Raw genomic sequence first — 21,086 nt, 5'->3', positions numbered from 1 at the left:
ATTGTCACCTAATTCTATACATTGTTTCATCAGACTAGAACATTTAGAGGAGCTCAATTGCATTTATGAATTGCATAGTGATATTATTTCTTTCCGTTTAAATACTTCAGTCAAAAATGTAGAGAAGGTGCTCCTGTTTTCACCATTATAAGAACTGTGATGCACCAGTAATATTTACTCTCACAAAAGTATTGTAATTGTATTGTTCTGTTCTGTAACAATCTTGAGTGACACAAACCTTCTGTTTTACTGCACTACACTTCTCCAGAGGCCAGTTCAGCACACAAGGATCCTCAGTCAAACAAACACTGCAATCGCTTGATAAACGCCATTTCTCATCCTTTCTCTTAGTGTCGGTGCTACTATTGTATGCAAAGGAGGCGACTTGACAATGAAATCTTAAAGAGAGTCTTCATGAAGGTGTGCGTCGGCAAGCTGGGCAATTGACTGGGCTTGTGAAGAAACCAATCTCATTCAACAACCATACAAATTGCACAGCTTAAGGCACATGAAGCGAAATCTGTGAGCTGATTGACACAAAACAATGTCACTTCACATTATTTGCAAAGTTGTTTTGCTTGTCTGACCACCTCTTCCTACTTCACAGTGAGCACATATATTTCAGTTTCTTTTCCCCATGTGGAGATGTATCCACTGCCAAAACTGCTGTCTGATTATTTAAATTATCTGTAAAACTGTTACATGACTTCATCTAATTGTAAATTTATAAGACGGTCTATGAGACATTTGTTAGAGTAGCTGAATCCCAGGGCTCGTATGGAATCACACACAGACGGGTCTTCTGTGTGATCTGAGTCCCACTGCCCAGAGCTACAGACTGGTCAAATGGTCACTATTGTAGACACGACCATCGGACCATCGGCTACAAATAATCAATATACTGATCATAGTGTCACTACTGGTGTTTATTACATAAATACTATATATAAATAATAAGATAATTCCACACTCATATGTGTTATAAAACATTTATAAACATTTTGGGAGGCTGACATACAGTAAAGAAAGTAATACTGAAGGGCTGGAAGTCCTGGAAAGCGTTAATAGAACCTTCTTGCTTTCAACCTGGAACAGAGCCCACAACTGCCAGATCAGTGACCCCTGAGCCCAGTTCACAGAGAGGAGAACCAGGAGGTCTTTTATGTCTCTAAGAGGGCTGGGAGGAAGGATAAAAGGGGGAAATGTGACATGAGTCCAGGCTGTTCTGTCTGATATTGTTCATGTAGCAGCACTGATTGTCTGAATATCTTCTAGTTCTGGATTGTGAGGATAGAGAGCAGTACGGAGTTGAGATCCTGTCTGAGTGTGAGTCTGAGCTGTGAATCTGACTGAGAAGAGAATAATGATTTTTTATTCTGCCTGAGAATTTTTCCTGAGAATTTTTCTTCTTTTCCAAGTGGTGTTACATCCCCTTCAGATACTCTACACAGACTGCCAGAGAGAAGAGGAGCGAGAGATGGACAGATAAGAGCACACACAGCAAGAGACACATACGTCTTGATTTACTTTGAAGCAAGTGTTCATTTCTTTTCTGGAACAATTTGTTTCTGAACTTCAAGAAATTCATACAACTTCTGAAAGATAAAATACAAATCTTGCTTCTCAGGACAGAAGAAATGCTTCCAAAAAATGCCAGTGATTTTTTCTCCTTTTAACGAAAAGTGGAGAAAAACAACAGCAGTGCAACTCCGTCGGCTTGATTTAGCTTAATACAAGTATTCACTTCCTTTTCTGTAGATTACAGCCTGCGAAAGATGAAATGAACTTCTTGGTTACTCCTGGTCAGTGCAGAAGAAATACTGCCAGCTGGCAAGAAAATGACAGTATTTTATTTTCTTTTACTACAAACATGTGAGTTGTGAAAAGCAACGGGAATGTGTCCCTGTGCAGCTGTTAAACAAAGGGCTGGTGGGTCAAACGTACTCAGGGACGTGCTTCAGATTGTGATGATGTAAACAAAATCTCCGCTAAAAATCGAAGGGATTTCTTCGCAAACCCTCTTGAATGTGGCAGGAAATCTTCGTGTTTTACTCGTGTGCAACTACAACAAGTAAACAAATAAGTACCTAAGTCAATGTCCAAGAAAACCATCTTCACGTGTGGAATTTTTCTTTAACTGGCTGTTGGGAGAATTCATTTATACACCCGTTGTATCCTTAGCAAAAATATTTTAAAATTAGAACACAGATTTGTTGGAGAACTTGACAATCCTTGACAATCATTATTAAATGAGCATTATACAAATGTGCGTTGATATTTTTAATATGTACCTTAATTGTAATATATATACATAATTGCTTTGATATGGATGTTCATTTGAAGGAATTGAGGAAACTATGAAGGATCGCAGAACAACCAAAGATACATTTGGGCATCTGCTATTGGTAAAGATGAAAGAGTACCTTAAGTGTGAAGCTTTCATACACACGAGAGAAAAAAAACAGTTTTAATGCACTTCATTAAACTGATGGTATGCTTATCAATCGTGCATAAAGTGTACATAGCAGAGGATGGTTTCAATACATCAACCTCTGGGTTATGGGCCCAGCACGCTTCCGCTGCGCCACTCTGCTGACAGCTGTTATAATGTGATTCAACACAACTGCTCTATCTTTGCTTTCTAAAAGTGCGCCCGAGATGAAAAGTCTAAACGGTAAACGCAGACGTCACTTTGAGCACTTGGTCTTTTATAGCACAAATCATCACCCGCTGCTCTACATGGGCGTGTCTTCAATATCGTTGAGAACCAAACCTTCTGCTTTCCGAGGCAACTGATTCTTTCGTCGTTAATTCCCAAATCTTCAATGAGAATCAGTGAAACGAAAATCAAACACATGTACACACTCGCGTCCTAACCTGAAAGAAAAATCTACACCCACTTTATAATACTGAAAATGATTCAGGAAGTACAGCAAAGTTCTAAAACCAGCGAATGCATCTGCATACAGTACATAAAATGTCAATTTTTCAAAAGTAAAATCTTCAGCTTTGAAAGATTACCATCCATATATTTTCGTTTTTCTCTTTTTTTTACATAACACGCTTTCGAGAAACAAACTGTCTTTTAATTAAGGTTTCATTAGAAAATGTGTATCTTGGTTTGCCAAGTTAAAATCGGCACATCCCAGTGCGCAAAAGATGTAGAATATACGACTATTGAACGCATACCACACGAGTAACTGTGCTCCGTAACTGGTCTAGAATGAAATTGATTATATGTTTATTATACATAAATGGTTGTAGTTTATTATACGGATAAATTTAGAAGACTACTATACATATATAGTTAAAGGTCTATTATACATCAAAGAAAGATTTTTATAGGTGTAGAAACTAGTAAATAAAGCCAATGATTTATTTTAGAAATTTATTCTTAAAATATACAACTATTCACACCTGAAAAATATGTAGTTCAAATTATACATTATATACAATATTGTAATCAACAAATGTCTAACCATCATAAAAAACACAACTAGTAAACTTCAGTTACAAATTCTAGTAACATGGCAATATATATATATAGTAATGACAAACACAAACTAATTACATGAACACGCTAATATTTAACTCAAAACCACATTTCGAAACTTCTTTATTTCCACGAAAATATTATTAATGTAGCACAAACGCTACTTTCTAATAAAGACAGAAAGAAACTATTTGTTTTGTGTCTCATGGTGATCCTCCTCTCGATACTAATGAAATGTTTAATATGATCCCTCGAGAAAAAAAAGGAGTCAATTTCCGCCTGGAATGATTGATGGCCCATCAAACATTTTGTAATATCCCTGGAAGTTTATACAGTAGAATCCTGGTTCGTGGCTTAAATTCAAGGTAAACAAGACTAAGGAAACGAGTTGGAAACTTGATGTCGAAGTGGGATTTAAATCACCCGGAACATTTCACTACATTGGGCAGTATGTGCTAGGGAGCATTGCTTGACGTCCCTTCGATAGCTCAGTTGGTAGAGCGGAGGACTGTAGTGGAGTCAGTAGGGAATCCTTAGGTCGCTGGTTCGATTCCGGCTCGAAGGAAGGTGCTTTTTGTGTACTTTAATCAAAGAGTTAAAAAAGCGAATCTGTTTCATTCAGACATTTATCAAAAGTTCAATAAACGACGAAGTAGAGGTTCCTGTTCCGAATTCAGCCCACGTCTGATTGTCTTGTTTTGGCCAAGATCCGATCTTTGAATTAAGGGACTACTCTGTCTGCTTTGTAATTCAAAAATACATACAAATGTCAAGTTTTTTGTAGATATAAAGGTGTTCTCTGTTTTCAAAGGATAGGTACTTAATTGGCATAATGATTTGGTATTGATTTTGTATCGTTGTATTATGAAGTTTGTGCTTTCTGTGTTTTTATTGTATTGTGAACTTATTTTTTAAACAAATGCTTACAAAGGCAAACACGGCACACATCTGTTTATACCAGTGGTGAATTGTACATTTGTACAAGCTACTGTGCACTTCTGGGAGTATAACAGGTTCGATATAAAGTGGCAAAAATATAAAAGGGGAATATACCCCAGACTGCGTGTAAGCTCTCGTTGTGACTGTTGTTTTATTTTTAGATAAAAATGGCGTACTGTGCACGAAATGTTGCAGAAACACAATTTGATATTTTAATAATTATTATTTTAATAATTTGATCAAATTGAGGCCCAGGATCCAAATCTTCAGTTCTGATTTTTTTAAGTGATATCTTTCCTTCCTGTCGTGGAAGTCACACGATGTGAGCAATTGTTTTTTTTACGTTGCGATCCAAAGATCCTCAGGCGCACTGTAACCAAACCAGGATGGATTCTGCTCGGAGCCGGACTGAGCTCATTCTCACTCCCTGTGCTAAAAACAGAATTAGCTCTTCCCCGAACATCGTCTACAGCTGCTGGATGGTGCTCTGCGTCTTACTGCTCCGGCAATTACTTTGACGAAAGACAGATCACTTGTGCGCTTTTAACCTTCTCGCAGCTACAGCTATAGCCCTGAACAAAGCATTAGCTTTATCAGTTTTTACATTAATCTATTTTGAATCAAAGTTTGATATTTTTTTATTTTTTATTGCATTTTACATTACAATAATAATAATTATTATTATTATTACGCACACTTATATAGCGCTGTTCTGGATACTCCACTCAATGCGCTTTACAGGTAATGGGGACTCCCCTCCACCACCACCATTCTCCTGAATGATCACAGAGAGTCAGGACCTCGGTTTTACGTCTCAGCCGAAGGACGGCACCTGTTTACAGTTTAGTGTCCCCTTCATTGTACTGGGGTATTAGGACCCGCATGGACCGCAGGGTGTGCGTCAAGCGACAGAAACCAGACGTGTGTCGGGCTCGGCTGCGAGCAGGACAATGACATCACAGGGACAAAGTAGAGGAAATCAAAAGGGTTCTATAAAAGACCTATGTAAGCTGTTGGTTTGCAGTCTGGACTCTAAATCCTCCGATCCGATTTTAAATCTCTATAATACCTGAGCTGCGGCTTCTTCCGAGTATTTATTCGTATACTTATTATGTGTAAGTGTATAGATGAAACCTTTCATATATTGTTCAGTTTAAATCAAAATGCTTTACTAATACAAGAGAGAAGTATAGTATGAAGGATGTGACAAATCTATGATTTCTTGGAACAAAACGGTTTTTATTTGCATTCGAAATGAAGCGGAATTTTAGCGGGACACACAAACCCTTTGTCCTTTTTAGAGTTTTTAGAGTGAACAGACATAAATGTAGAAAACGTGTTTTTTAGCACTACAATAGCAGGGTCAGTGGCATAATGAATAACGCGTCAGGCCTCGCGTCAGAAAATTATAAGTTGGACTGCCGTCTGGCTTGTTGCGTTTATACCACTTACGTTGTTTTATATAAATGAACTCCACCTGAAAGCTATAGAAAACACTTTGGGTAAGTTGTCTGCAGCCTCATGCGAATTTCGACAACTTACCCAAAACACTGTACTGTCTGGAGATCAGCTCCAGCTCTGAACTCAATTGCAATGAAAAACCATGCGTAACAAAACTGGAGAACAGCTGAACTTGTGTTCAGTTCGGTGATGAGGGATCAGAACTGTCCTTGTTGTAATTAGCACGAACTGCACAGGCTCTGAATCAGACCATGTCAATTAGTCTGATCAATGTAGGACACGTTAATGTAGAATTATTAAAAGGTTTATTAGTTAGTTAGTTCAAGTTTACCCACCTGAACTAATGTAGAATTATTACTTGGTCTGTCTCTTGTTTGTATATAAATGAATGACTCTGACAACTTAATGTTAGTTTTTAATTTAGTTTTACGATGTAGGTCAGGCGTTGACATATGCACGAGTATATGAAATGTCTCACTCCTGATTCAACTCATGTTCTATAGGAGATTGGTGATTCCTCCTGTTTCTCATACAACCATATCAGAACCGAAGCCGTTTCACCCAACTCTGATTCAAGATCGACTTGCATCTTTATCCCTTTTTTGTTCGTGATCATTATTTTCTTTAGTTATGATCAATATTGAACTTTTTCTAAATGAAATGACAATAATCAAACATGCAGGCAGATTTTTGAAAAGTATTCGGAATTGACAGGGTGCCCCTTTGGAACAATCGTCAGAAATTGTGAGAAAATGAAAGTTATGTAAGCTCTCACACAAAGCATTGAAGATTGGAATCTGAGTGTAAAAAAGTTACCCGTCTCCCAATGATAGGCAGGGATACACACCATGACTCGAATAGACTCAGCGAACTTTAACACCTATGATATTACGAGTGCTTTGCACGTGTCGAATTTCAAGAAGGAACTACTACAACAGTTGTGGACATAATTCAATACCACCGGCAAAGTCCAATGCCGGCAACATCTGAGAAAATAATGTTCACTCATGGAATTTGGTCTTTGAATGGCTGGCGGGAAAATTCATTTATACTCCTGTTGCACCCTCAGCTGAAACATGTTAAAATAACAACGCAGATTTGTTGCAGAACCTGACAAGAATTATTGGGTTAGCACTGTATGTATTCTTGTATATTTACTTTAATTTTAATATAAATGTAAACATGCATGCTGTATAAGCTATTGTAATTTTAAAATATGTTAGCTGAGGATGCGAAGGGGGCTATTATACCTTGTGAAACACACAAGGAACTGTAAAAAAGGCTGTTATTTGAATAAAATTGGCGATCACAAGAAAACCACAATTTATGTGGTATTATCATCAATATCCTTCAAAATCTACGTTCAAATGAAGGATTTGAAGAAACTATGAAAAAAGCAACAGTAATAGCAGAGGATTTTGATTTTTGCTCTTCAAGTCAGCAGATCACCGTAGAGTTGCACCCCTACAAACAGCACAAAGGATGAATCCCACCACCTTCATTATTGCTGTGTTTGTGCCAGTGAAAGTAGCGTTTGTGTTATTGAAAGCATCTCGGAAGATGAAGGTGCAGTCACTTCCACATGTCATGATATCATTAGATCTGACGACAAGAGCTGAAGCCCCCCCTAGTCCAAGCCAGCAATGTGAAGATGGGTATGGAGGAAGGTAGCGTGGCTGAGTGGTCTAAGGTACTGGATTTAGGCTCCAGTCTCTCTGGGGGTGTGGGTTTGAATCCCACTGCTGCCAAATATTAATGTTTTAAGACCTGCAATACAATCAGTAAAAGCGCTTTTTGTTAGGCTGCGGGAGGTGTTTAGAGATAGACTTTCTAAAAGACAGGCTTAACATCAAGGCAGAAAAAATATTTTGTTTTCTCAACAGAAATTCTCTTTGGCACGTTCAGCTTTATGTAGGGAACAACGTCTGCCGAGATCACTTTTGAGGCAGTGCACATGATAGTGTACCGGCAAGTACATTTAATATTGGCTGTGGTGGTGAGCTGCTTTTGTCTGTGAAACTTTTAATTCTTCACGCCGAATCGTTGGCAGGGGTAAAGCTTATTAAATCTTTGAACATAGCGCTCCATCAGAAATACTTTGTTCGTGATCAAAAGAGATCAGAGGATTAACTTCATGGATTCACATACCATACCTTACAGGAAAGATTTAAAAGGGGAATTGATTGTGCTTCCTGATGTTGTTCCTGTCGTTTCTTTGGATACAAAGGTGAATGTTCTTTGACGTTCTGCTAGAGTATCCACTGGGTGGGCTTTATCAGTCAGCTCGGAGAGGTCATCAGTGCTCTGTCTCTGGAAAATAATCAGCACTGTCGTTTTTCCCTGTGCTGTCTTTTAAAACATATAAGATCACGAGTTTACAGATTTCTCCAAATAACAACTATACATTTTAACCCAGCGGTTAGCATTCCTTCAATCCAATAGTTTTACTCCGGGTAAAAAGCAGCGAAATATATAGAGAGATTATATTCAAATATTTCAACGTTCTTATTGGATTACCTGTATGGAGATATCGCTCAGAATTCCTAATATGATTTTGAGTTCAGTTTTGCTTTACTACTTTCAGAGTCTTTTATTGACCTTGCTGAAGCAGAGAAGTGACATAATCACAAATGCGACTTACCTGTGCTACTGTTTTTGGTTAATAATGATTATTGCAAGGAAAAAAAAACAGCTCCTTGCATTAAGAGCAAGAGCAACCAACACGCTCGCTTGTTGAGTTGGGTTTTTTTTCCGTGGTGCTCTTCCTCAGATGTAAAGTTATTTGGCGAGCAAGGACCTCTGAGAAGGAGCCTGAATCCATCAAGAACTCAGAAATTCTAATATCGCACTACTGTCTTGTGTACAGAGATCTGCTTCTTCCTTTTTGAGTGTTTTGGTGTTTAAGAGCACGCTTCCTACCTCGAATGTTAGTTTCAGGAGATGTGCTACCGGATAAATGATTATCTTGAAAAGGTTTGGGGATGCACTGGCCGGGATTAAAACCCGGCTCAATTATTTGGAAGTCACCTGTACTACCAACACACTTCTAAGAAGCACCCGCACATTTTCGCAATCCTCTCTCTCACCTACAAAGTTATGAAGACACAGACGACCAATGAAAACTAATTTGATTCACCCAAGGCTTCACTCTTCTGTTGTGATGTTGTTTTAATTAGTGTTAGCTGTGATGAGGTATTGTTTCTGTCTCTTAAAGTTTAAGACTCTGCTCCTTTCTTCCTGGTATAGAAAAAAACATGTTCCATCTTTGTTTACAAACACCACTGTAAATTATTTGTCCATCTCTAAAGCCTGTGTGTATTGACAAGGCAATTCAAAAGCACATATTAAATAAGAACACGATCCTTCTTGTTACCATTCCCGTGGTTGGAGCGTTGTTTCGCCCTTTAACGTTCTTCTACAATATTTACAGACGGCTTTATCACTGGAGTTGTGTGCATCGGTCCATGAACATCAACTGTACTGCTGTTTTTCTATGCGTAATTTAATCGCAAGCACTTAAAAGATGCAAAAAGATTTCAAAGAAAACATAATTGAAAGACAGTCGAGTAAGGAGGTAGAAAAACGTTCTCCCCCGTTGAAGAATCAACCACCGTCGCCCATGTGACTGGATATAAAAATAAATTATTCATTTCAATTATTCATGAAGGGTGGATTGTGGTCAGTGAACATATGCACATCTTTAAGTCAGTTCCACCATCTGTGCTATAGGGGATGTAGTTCAGTGGTAGCGTGCGTGCTTTTCATGTATGAAGTTCCGAGTTCAATCCCTGGCATCACCAGATGTCTTACATTATTGTGCTCACATCGCAATCTTCTGTTGAGTGAGAACTCTTTGCTCGTGTTCATAGAGAGACAGGTTTACACATTTAAACTCAGTCACACACGAAGTGCTACAGTGTTGCTCTGCTGTTTTAAATGTACCTCCAAAGCATTTTGTTCTGTTAACTACCAAATGATTTGAACTAATTTTACATCATATTCAGGAAATCCAGAGAAGGTCATCAGACTTTTAGTGGCTGTTGAAGAAAACACCTGTTGTATCTCACCAGGGATTTCTTGAGAGATCATTCAGCAAGCGAGTTAACAGGGGTTAACGTAGAGAGTGGCGGAGGTGGGATGTCAGGGCTTGACGTCACTGCTTTATTCAAAGAGTGGAGGGGTGGGTGTCAGGGCTATATGACAGTGCTTTCCGCAGAGAGTGGTGGGGGTGGGATGTCAGGGCCATATGACACTGCTTTACACAGAGAATGGAGGAGGTGGGATGTCAGGGCCTGAAAACACAGCTTAACGCAGAGAGTGGAGGGGTGGTGTCAGGGCCATACGACACTTCTTTACACAAAGAGTGGTGGGGGTGGGATGTCAGGGCCATATGACACTGCTTTATACAGAGAGTGGCGGGGGTGGGATGTCAGGGCCTGAAGATACTGCTTAACGCAGAGAGTGGAGGGGTGGGCGTCAGGGCCATACGACACTTCTTTATGCAGAGAGTGGTGGGGGTGGGATGTCATGGTTATACGACAGTGCTTTCCATTGAGAGTGGTGGGGGTGGGATGTTATGGCCATAAGACACTGCTTTATGCAGAGAGTTGAGGGATTGATGTCAGGGCCATACGACAGTGCTCCACTCAGGCCTCTGCTTGAATTTGTACTCCTCCTCTCTCCCTACCTCTACCTCTATGATATTTGCACTTTCTGGAGAGGCGATTTTCTCCACTTCAGTAGCCCGATTGCGTGGAGAGGGGTGTAGAATGTGGCACCGCCTTTCCTGCTCCGTCCATGACAGGCGTGCTGGTCTCTGGAGAGAGAGCACGGTCCATCAGCGCACTCCAATAAAGGCACTGGAGGCAGCTGAAACGCATTGGCGAAGCTCAGCACTGGGCCGCTGGGCACATCTTACCACCATTTCCGTAGTGTAGTGGTTATCATGTTCGCCTTGCATGCGAAAGGCCCTCGGTTCGAAACCGGGCGGAAACAGACTGGCTTCTTTTGTCGCATACAAATGGGTTGTACAACTTTAAACTAGCAAATGGAAGAGGGCTGAAGTAAGAGACAAGATGTAAATAGGGTTAACTTAAGTCAGTTCTGCCTGAAAATTAGACTTCTAAGCAACAGGGGTTTATGGCAGGAAAGGGGGTTAACTGATAAGGATTCCAGATGCGAGGGGGCATAATCTTAAACTGACCATTTGGCCAGGGTCTCTTAACTGGCCAAATACCACGACCCCCCCCTTACCATAACACCGAATGATGTCTGAAGCAGCAAGGAAGGACTATATAACCTAAAAGTTTGTACCGGCACATCGAACAATACTTCGGTTTTGTTGTTTCTTGTGGGAAACAAGACTTCGGCTTTATTGTTCCTTATGTCCGTCATGGCAGTGAACAGGTCCTGGTTACAGGATCTCTAAAAAAGGAAATAAAGACTGAAATCAGATCCGACCCACCATGCTGCCACGGTGACGGTGCACTGCCCAGTGAAAGTGGCAGCCTGTCCCTGGACTGTGGGAAACTGGAGCACCTGGAGGAAACCCCCACAGACCAGGGAGAGAACATGCAAACTCCACACAGACAGCACCCACACCCCAGGTCCAGCACTGTGAAGCATGCCCGACGATGCGGAAGGGCTTTTACAAATGAGTGTGTAACTCACACTGGTGCCCAGGATGGCCTGCTACCGGAACGCAACCTAATTTTCTTAATGCAGTTTGTTCGAAGCGGTTTGCAGGAGCTGGAGGTGAGGACTGAGCTGGGGTCCAGTGTGCAAGTGTGACTACTGATGTCGTGTGTGTGTGTGTGTGTGTGTGTGTGTGTGTGTGTGTGTGTGTGTGTGTGTGTGTGTGTGTGTGTCTGGATCATTGTGAGCGCCGTCAGGTTTGTGTATTTGTTTAAACAAGAGGATGTGTCTGTGCGGGTCTGACTCTGTGTGAGGGTGCAGCTCTAACTGTTCGCGCGCGGGCGTGTCTATCTCTCTACAATGCATGAGGGGCTAAATCTGCCTCTGAGAAACTGACTTTTCAGAAGAAAAATCTATGAAAAGGCACGGCCTGGCCCTCTTCTCTTGCTCCCGACGTATAACACACTGGGGGATGAAGCTGGTGTCTTCAGCTGTAACCCTAGCTATTTATGCAAACAGCTCTTTTATGAAAAGCAGCTCTAGGCCTAGACAAGAGGAACAGATAAAACAAATCTTAGATTTATGGCTTATTCAAAGCAGACTGAGCGCTGCTATACTGTATGTAGGAGCCAGAGATGAAGAATGAGCTATTTAAGGAAATCAGGAGTGTGAGAGAGGGAGTGTGTGTTTTTCCTCCCAATAGAGAAGGCTTGTGGTTCTTTCTGCTTTTCTGCACAGGCTGCCAACATAAGTACGTGTTGGGTTCTTGGTTTGAATGCTCGAGTTGTCAGGCTGGCGTTTTTTGTTCCTATTGGAGCCCATAATTGTGAACAAGGCGCTTGAGGACGTCTCTGTGCAGGTGTGCGTTTGTAATGACGTGTGTGCGCATCTCTGTAGCGGATGTTTCAGTAAAAAAACGCATTTAAAACATTCAACCTTTTCATGTTCCTAATATTCTTTCATTCTTCACAATAATAACTAAGGTTGCTGCTGGAAGAGGTGTTAGTGGGGCCACCAGGGGGAACTCTCACCCTGTGGCCCATGTGGGTCCTAATGCCCCAGTATAGTGACGGGGACACTGGAAAAACTGTAAACAGGTGCCGTCCTTCAGATGAGACGTAAAACCGAGGTCCTGACTCTCTGTGGTCATTAAAAATCCCGGGGTGTTTCTCGAAAAGAGTAGGGGTTTTACCCCAGTGTCCTGGCCAAATTTCCCATTGACCCTTACCAATCATGGCCTCCTAATAACCCCCATTTATGAATTGGCTTCATTACTCTGCTCTCCTCCCCACTCATAGCTGGTGTGTGGGGAGCGTTCTGGTGCACTATGGCTGCCGTCCCATCATCCAGGTGGATGCTGCACATTTGTGGTGGTGGAGGGGAGTCCCCATGTCCTGCAAAGCGCTTTGAGTGGAGTGTCCAGAAAAGCACTATATAAGTGTAAGCAATTATTATTCATTATAATGTAATAAGTCCATTATTTCTCACCCCTCCATTGCAAGGCATACACAACACAAACACCAGGAACAATTATCTCAGAAGTGAATTGCAAATGTATTGAGTTGTGATGCAACTGTAACTTGAACCTAACATGACTGTGGCGTGCATTTTTGAAATTGCATTTTCACAGCTGAAATACAAAATGAAGCTGATCGCAGTCCAAACTCAAGGTATTGTTGTAAAACTAAATATTCAACATGTTTCTACCTGTCCCTTTTCAGCTCACTCAGAAGTCCACAGCCTGCAGCCTGGTGCCTCTCTGTCTCCCCCCTCCACACTGCTGGTCCAGTGGAGGTGCTGTTTGATCCTGCACGATCTGTCCGGAATCGTATAGTCTTACTGAGCAGCGCAGGGCTCCCTGGCCCCAGGTACGAACAGTGAGTGTCAGTGCAGAACAGCTCTCTGACACTCCGCTCCCTCACTCCAGCTGATCAGGGCAACTACACAGTGAGGGACCTTAATGGAAGCAGTATCAGCACTGTGATCGTCACTGTGGGTGGTGAGCAGGTCTACAGTAGGATCACTAGAGGGCTCTATATTCTTGACAGAGTGTGTTCTTATATCATCCTCTGTCCTGATTGTCTTTCAGCTCACAGAGACAATGTCACCCTGCAGCCTGAAGCCTCTCTGTCTGTCCCTCTGTTCACTGGAGAGCCAGTGGAGGTGCTGTTTGATCCTGCAGGAGGTGGAAACTGGACCTCAGTGTGTTCTGTCCAGAACAGCACAGCCAGCTGTGTCCCCCAGTACAGTTTTTTTTTATTTTTGATGATTAGCCATATGTTGATTACAATATTGTACATAATGTATAATTTGAACTCGATATTTTTCAGGAGTGAATGATTGTATATTTTCAGAATAAATTTCGAAACCAAATTATTGTCCCTCGATCTCTGTCTCTCTCTCGTCCTGCTGTCTGTCTGTCCCTGCCTCTCTGTCTCTCTCTCTTTCAGCCCCGTCTGTCAGTCTGTCTGTCCTTCTCTCTCCTTCCTCTCTCTCTCTCCTTCCGCTCTCTCTCTCGGTTTGTTTGTCCCTCAATCTCAATCTTTCTCTTTGCCTGCTGTCTTTCTGTGCCTTCATCTTTGTGTCTCTCTCTCCTTCCTTTCTGTCTGTCTCTCTGTCTGTCCTGCGTTGTCCCAGCTGGGCCTGTCTCCCCGGCTCTCTGCCTTCAGCTCTGTTCGCCGATGTCCCACCAGCCCGTCTCTCTCTCAGCCTGTCTCTTGACTTGCAGGAGGAAGAGGAGGTGGAGACAGCTCCTCCGGCAGGAGAGAGGAAGAAGGTCAGTGCTGGTCCCACCCTGCCTCCTGTCCTGTCTGTGGTGGAGTTTCGCCATCTTGTCTGTCTTGTCAGCCCTGTCTGTCACTGTCTCTCTCCTCCTCCTCTCTGTGCTGTGGTGTCCAGTCAGTGTGTCTCTCTCCTCCTCCTCTCTGTCCTGTGGTGTCTAGGCAGTGTGTCTCTCTCCTCCTCCTCTTCTCTGTCCTATGGTGTACAGTGGGTCAGTATTAGTGGGCTACACCCAGGCTCACTCACTGCGAGTGTGATCTCAGCAGAGTCTCTGTACTCTTGGGACACTTGACTCACCTGTCTCTCTCTTTCTCTCCCTGTGCTGTCCCTCTCCTGCCCCCTCTCTCCCTACTCGGACTCCAGCTGGAGGAGGTCCAATCACCACCTCCTGTGAGACAGAAGAAAAAGAAAGTGGGTAATGCTCTGATTCTCTCTTTACTCCTGTCCAGTGTCCAGTCAGTGTGTGTGTATGAACCCCTCTCTCTCTCAGTGCAGTGTTCATGTACTGGAGTGTCCAGTCAGTGTGTGTGTATGAACCCCTCTCTCTCTCAGTGCAGTGTTCATGTCCTGGAGTGTCCAGTCCGACTCTTAACGTGACTCTCCTGTCTCTGCTTCAGAAGTGCTGGTGCGTCTTTTTAAAGTCCCTGAGCTGCATGTCGGTGGAGACAGATGATAAGGACGAGCCGATGGAGGCGGCGGAGACCGTGTGTCAGGAGAGGAAGAGCGAGGGAGAGGAGGAGCAGGCTGCCGGGAAGGACAAGAAGAAGAAGAGGAGGTGCAGGTGAGCAGACAGGGGGACGCCGCCCGGTCGTGTCTGTGATTCAAGAAGGAGTCTCCTCTTGCTGTTTGATGTCATGGTGATGTCCGTGTCTGTGTCCCTCACACCTGCAATAACAATATTCTTTCCAGGTTCCTTTCCTGGTTCTGTGCCAGCTAAGATCGGAGTCGCCTTCCCCACCAAGGACTGGACTGGACTGGACTTGACTGGAGCTGAGGGACACCAGACTGGACTGGACTGGAGCCAAGGGACCCCAGACTGTGCTGGACCGAAGCTGAGGGACCCCAGACTGCACTGGACCGGAGCTGAGAGACACCAGACTGGACTGGACTGGAGCTGAGGGACCCCAGACTGTGCTGGACCGAAGCTGAGGGACCCCAGTCTGTGCTGGGCCAAAGCTGAGGGACCCCAGTCTGTGCTGGACCGAAGCTGAGGGACTCCAGACTGTGCTGGACCAAAGCTGAGGGGCCCCAGACTGGACTGGACTGGAGCTGAGGGGCCCCAGGCTGTGCTGGACCGAAGCTGAGGGACCCCAGACTGGACTGGACCAAAGCTAAGGGACCCCAGACTGTGCTGGACTGAAGCTGAGGGACCCCAGTCTGGACCGAAGCTGAGAGACCCCAGTCTGTGCTGGACCGAAGCTGAGGGACCCCAGTCTGGACTGCACTGGAGCTGAGGGACCCCAGTCTGGACCGAAGCTGAGGGACCCCAGTCTGTGCTGGGCTGAAGCTGAGGGACACCAGTCTGGACTGAAGCTGAGGGACCCCAGTCTGTGCTGGACCGAAGCTGAGGGACCCCAGACTGTGCTGGACCGAAGCTGAGGGACCCCAGACTGGGCTGCACTGGAGCTGAGGGACACCAGACTGGACTGGACTGCACTGGAGCTGAGGGGCCCCATACTGGACTGGACCAGAGCTGAGGGGCCCCAGACTGGACTGGACCGGAGCTGAGGGACCCCAGATCCCAGTCTGGACTGAAGCTGAGGGACCCCAGTCTGGACTGAAGCTGAGGGACCCCAGACCCCAGTCTGGACTGAAGCTGAGGGACCCCAGACTGGACTGTGGAAAACTTTCACATTATCTCCACCTGAGTCCTCAGATCGTCTGCATGACCTTGTATTATTAAGTATTATTTTAAGGTCCTGTGATGATCGTAAGATGGGGGGGGGGGTGTGTCCCTTGACATTAATCTGTATTGTAATTTTTGTTCTTTTGTTAAGCATCATTAAAATGTTTTTTAAAAAAAGCTTTTGGTTTTTTCCCTCCCCCCCCGAAACGAACAAACAGAGTCTGTCTTTCTCTTTCATCCCGGAGAGTTTGTGGTTGATGGATTGAGGCCGAGAGCCCTCGTTGTCGGCGTGCCACCAGTTAGCGGGGCTAAAGCAGGGGGGGCATCGTGTCCAATACTCCTTGAAACGAGACAGATTTCAAGCCACCTCCGTCTGAAGAGAAGGAAGTTGACCACGAACTCCAGGGTGTCCTAGGAAGCTCTTTAGCCATCGTTTGCCCAGCAGCCATCTCACCCTGCAGCTCCCAGCTAGCAGCCCCCTCCCCACTGGAGCCCAGCAGGTAGAAGCCTGGTCAGTACCTGGAGGGGAGACTCCTGGGAAAAACTGAGGTTGCTGCTGGGAGAGGTGTGAGTGGGGCCAGCAGGGGGCGCTTTCACCCTGCGGTCTGTGTGGGTCCTGATGCCCCAGTATAGTGACGGGGGACACTGGACTGTAAACAGGCGCCGTCCTTCGGATAAGACGTCAAACCGAGGTCCTGACTCTCTGTGCTCATTAACAATCCCGGGGTGTTTCTGGAGAGGAGTAGGGGTGTTACCCCAGTGTCCTGGCCTGATTCCCCCCCTGGTCTTGACCCATCATGGCCTCCTTATCACCCCCCCTCTCTGAACTGGCTCCATCCCTCTGCTCTCCTCCCCACTGAGAGCTGCTGTGTGCTGAGCGGACTGGAGCATCATCCACGTGGGGGCTGCACACTGGGGGGGCTGGAGGGGATCCCCCTGACCTGGGAAGAGCTCTGAGTGGAGAGTCCAGACGGATTAATTATTATTATTATTATTCGTGCTGCACTGGGCTTCAGTCCTGGTAGTGAGAGGGGGATCTGTGATCAGTACAGATACTTATGACTGTATAATAATACACGATAGAAATGGAAAACAGGGTAGCGCTGTAGTCTCTTCGAAACGTTTTGAACTGCCAGAAGAAGTTTTCACAACCCGGACTCGTGAAGGTACAGGTCTTCTCCCTTCGTCCGGAGTAAGGTGAGAGGTTATCCCCTCGGGGCGCAGTATCCCCGATGCACCCCCCCACCACCACCCAAAATGACACACACTTCTGTGACGATTGGGAGACCCCGGTTCGATCAGCCCCTGCGGTGTAGGAAACGACCCGCTGGAGAGAACACGCAGACTCCACACAGAAGGGTCACCTCGGCATTTATTCCAACAGCAAAACACCAGAGAGAAACGGGTCTCCGAAAGATGAGCGCACACCGGGAAAAACACTACGGGGTCATTACAAATGGGAATAGGAGTTCTTTTTTTCTTTTCCGGACGTCAGTTGTATCGTGTCCTGGTGATTTCTCCTGTTTCGAACGGAGTTCAATGTCACGTTTCTACTTTATTAGAGAGAGGCACTGAACTTTGGGGAACGTGACATCCACCCAGTATTACTAGTAGGTTGATAAATATAAATGTTCTTTTTCCCCCCGTATGATACCTCGCGAAATATAACGATGGCCAACTCCTTAAGTCGAAATTTAAACCCTTCTCACGCTACAAGACAGTCCGTCAACATCGCCGCGGCCCGAAGCGCGACCTTCGGTATGACGTTGGCGGAATAGGGTAGGGTAAGTACGTCACAGCCGGGGGAAGCCCCTATCACGTGAGAGGGGTGCTGCGGGCGACGAGCCCCCGGGGGCGAAGAGAAGTTGATTTGCGTGGGGTGTGGAAACACTACACGACCGGGCAAGCGAGCCGTTTTTTTTTTTGTTTTGTTTTTTCAGAACATCAGAACAACCGCAGAGATGACCATCGATCCACTCCGGACGTTTCCTTTTTTGTCCTTTTTGGCCTCCAAAATAAAAAAAAAAACTGGGATCCATCGTGGCGTTGCCAAATTAAAATGTCAACCACTTTTCGGGCTTTCGTGCTGTCCATGATGAAACCGTCATGGTTGTGTAAGGATACGTTACGTCACAGACCGGCGGCGCTCGGACGTGAGGAGTGTCGTTACGTTTTTGAAACGGGCACGTCAGACAAGATCTCTGACAAGATCTCTGAAAAACCCAAACCTGTAAGATTCAATTTCAATTCAGTTTTTTTTATATAGCGCCTTTCACAACAAGAATGCCCCAAGGCCCCGAACAAAGGAGTTGTTCCACACCCCCGCCACCCTCTGTGTACAGTAGAGCCCCCTGTACTGACTGGAGGAGCTCACCCAGCTGTGTCTGGAGAGAATGTGATGGACTGGTTCCTGTCCAGGGTGTGTGAGTGTGTGTGTCTGAGTGTCCTGTGAGGGACTGGTGTCCTATCCAGGTTGTGTGTGTGTGTCCTGTGAGGGACTGGTGTCCTGTTCAGGGTGTGTGAGTGTGTGTGTGTATCCTGTGAGTGACTGGTGTCCTGTCCAGGGTGTGTGAGTGTGTGTGTCCTGTGATGGACTGGTGTCCTATCTAGGGTGTGTGTATGTCCTGTGATGGACCGGTGTCCTGTCCAGGGTGTGTGAGTGAGTGTGTGTGTGTCCTGTGATGGACTGGTGTCCTGTCCAGGGTGTGTGAGTGTGTGTGTCTGTGTGTCCTGTGATGGACAGATGGTACCAAGCCTGGACACCCATGAGACACTGGCTTCCTCAGAAGACTCTCACGGAGGGCACACTGTCCCTAACCCGGGTCCAGAAGAAACTACAGTGATCTATAATTCCTGCGCCTCGGAAGGGTTTATGACGTCTATGTCCGGCGCCCGCGCCCGTGGACTGGCGGTTTGGCGTCGCGCTCCGCAGCTCGAGCTTCGGTGCGAGGCAGGGCGGGAGGGAGCCGATGTGGCCTCGGCGCCATCTTTGCTGGTGAGTCAATTGTGACCGTTGCGGTACAATAAACCATCAATAAACCTTTTCCCACCCCGTCCAGTATTTCTGTCGCGGCCCACGTCCCTTACAATCGACAAACTATAAAAAAAACAGTAGCCCTTCGCAAGATTACACGCCATTTTTTTATTTTAAACGTCCGCTAGATACGCAGGTGGCTCGATACCTGTCTTATCCTCGCCGGTGTCTTTATACCGGCAAGTGAATTTTATTTGGGGTCCCTCAGAATTGTGACAGAAATGTCAGGGAACCACAATAAAAAACGAAACTTTTTTTTTAAAGGCGGTGAATGGATTTTTTGAGTAACCGTGTAGCGACTAACGTAAGGAAAAAAAGTTGTCTTTCCCTACGAAGACGTTTTGGTACAGGACTTTCTTTAAATATCAGTTGTGCATAGCGTTTTACAAAAAGTTGATGATGATCTTGGAGATAATTGCAAAGGAAAATTGAGATAACTACCAAAACATTACGTGTGAAACGACAGGACAGAACTTTGAACCCACAAAGAAACAAAGGTATGAAATATTGCCTCGTCATGGGGGGTTGATAATTGTAGTAAGTGTTCCTAATTTTCGTAAAGAAATGTATATTATGGGAGTCACACGTGAGATTTAGTGTATATACGTTTCATATTGTGCATATATACGGGGTTAAAAAGTGGAATGAGTATGATTATAAACTCGTGTGTCCTATAATCAGATAATTTTTGAACAAGCTTTGATTAGACAGGTGAAAAACAACATCAGATCCTTTATTTTAATATATTCTCACGTCTGAATATCAGCTTCTCCCCTCTGGCCAACATTTCAGGGCTCCCAGGTGTAGATCCCAAATTGAAACAAATATTAATTTGTTACCCAGTTAAACAGTTAATAGAAGTGAGTGACCAGGGTAAATAAAGGTGGGTCAGTGTAAACTGTTTATTCTGGACCAGACTTCGTCATGTGTGATATGTCATGACTTCTTATATTAAGTTTTATCTTTATATTTAGTTCTACATGTGTAATAGATGCGATGTGTGTCCATAAAAAGGTTTCTCCAGGGGAAAATCAAGTTCGTTTTAAAACCGTGTTTCCTTTTTAGGGTACGTTTGCATTCCAAGTGTGGGATTTTTGCCTTTTTGTATTTTTGCTGAGACAAGTTGCCTTTCTTATACGCGGAGGGATCTGCTCGTGAGATGTCCGCTTGGTCCATTTCTGAGCTCAGTATAAGGTGTAGAAAGCATGACTGTCATCATAACCCGCATCTCACCCAGGTGTGGAATAATGTTGTGACTATTGCTTCAGCAATAACATGCTGATTGCATGTTTCTAGATGGGAATAACAGAGATCTCAACTACTGAGGGGCCTTATTAATAAAGTCTCCACAGCCGAAGCGCTGTGTCTCTTTTCAGCTGGCGATAAACCTTTCCTCGATCCTTTGCGGACTTGTTAAACTGTTCCTGATCAGAATAAAAAACGCTCACGCTAATACACAAGCACCCGTGTCTCGCCAAAGCTGACAAATAAACAGACGGACAAGCCGCACTGCACGTGTGAACAGGGGAATGAGCGAGCGAGCGGGGATAGGGCGCCTCCTGCGCTTAAAAGCTTACAGCACCTGGCATTCCCAGGCGGTCTCCCATCCAAGTACTAACCAGGCCCATCCCTGTTTAGCTTCCGAGATCAGACGAGATCAGGCGTGCTCAAGGGGGTGTGGCCGTAAGCGAGAGCAAGGCTCGCTGGCACCCTTCTTATTGAGAGGACAGCTCCGTCACCTCTTTTACGACGCTGCTTTTTTTCCCTTGCGTTTTTCTCTTCTTCCCACGTTCTCTCTCTTCACTGCCTTCGTCCCCACTCTATTTCACTTCAGCCTTTCACTCTTGCTTCCTTCCAATGAGGACGGAGCTGCGGGAGAAAGGGCGCTATAGAGGATC

General features: G+C 44.7%; 4 non-coding genes across 4 annotated transcripts; 3 read left to right on the top strand and 1 right to left on the bottom strand.

The window, feature by feature from the left end:
* Positions 1-3,970: 3,970 nt before the first annotated feature.
* Positions 3,971-4,058, top strand: trnay-gua (transfer RNA tyrosine (anticodon GUA)). The gene is given in 2 exon segments: positions 3,971-4,007; positions 4,023-4,058. It is a non-coding gene; the product is annotated as a tRNA-Tyr (tRNA).
* A 3,501-nt stretch (positions 4,059-7,559) lies between these two features.
* On the top strand, positions 7,560-7,641 carry trnal-uag (transfer RNA leucine (anticodon UAG)). The gene has a single exon. It is a non-coding gene; the product is annotated as a tRNA-Leu (tRNA).
* Positions 7,642-10,815: 3,174 nt separating this feature from the next.
* Positions 10,816-10,888, top strand: trnaa-ugc (transfer RNA alanine (anticodon UGC)). Its single transcript has one exon. It is a non-coding gene; the product is annotated as a tRNA-Ala (tRNA).
* Positions 10,889-20,758: 9,870 nt separating this feature from the next.
* LOC148668481 (5S ribosomal RNA) lies at positions 20,759-20,877 on the bottom strand. Its single transcript, XR_015938464.1, has one exon. It is a non-coding gene; the product is annotated as a 5S ribosomal RNA (ribosomal RNA).
* Between the last annotated feature and the right edge of the window lie 209 nt (positions 20,878-21,086).

This window comes from Lepisosteus platostomus, chromosome 5 (assembly GCF_059453375.1).
Source record: "Lepisosteus platostomus isolate fLepPlt1 chromosome 5, fLepPlt1.hap1, whole genome shotgun sequence".
Classification (NCBI taxonomy): domain Eukaryota; kingdom Metazoa; phylum Chordata; class Actinopteri; order Semionotiformes; family Lepisosteidae; genus Lepisosteus; species Lepisosteus platostomus.
This window is presented reverse-complemented; position numbering and strand designations above follow the sequence as displayed.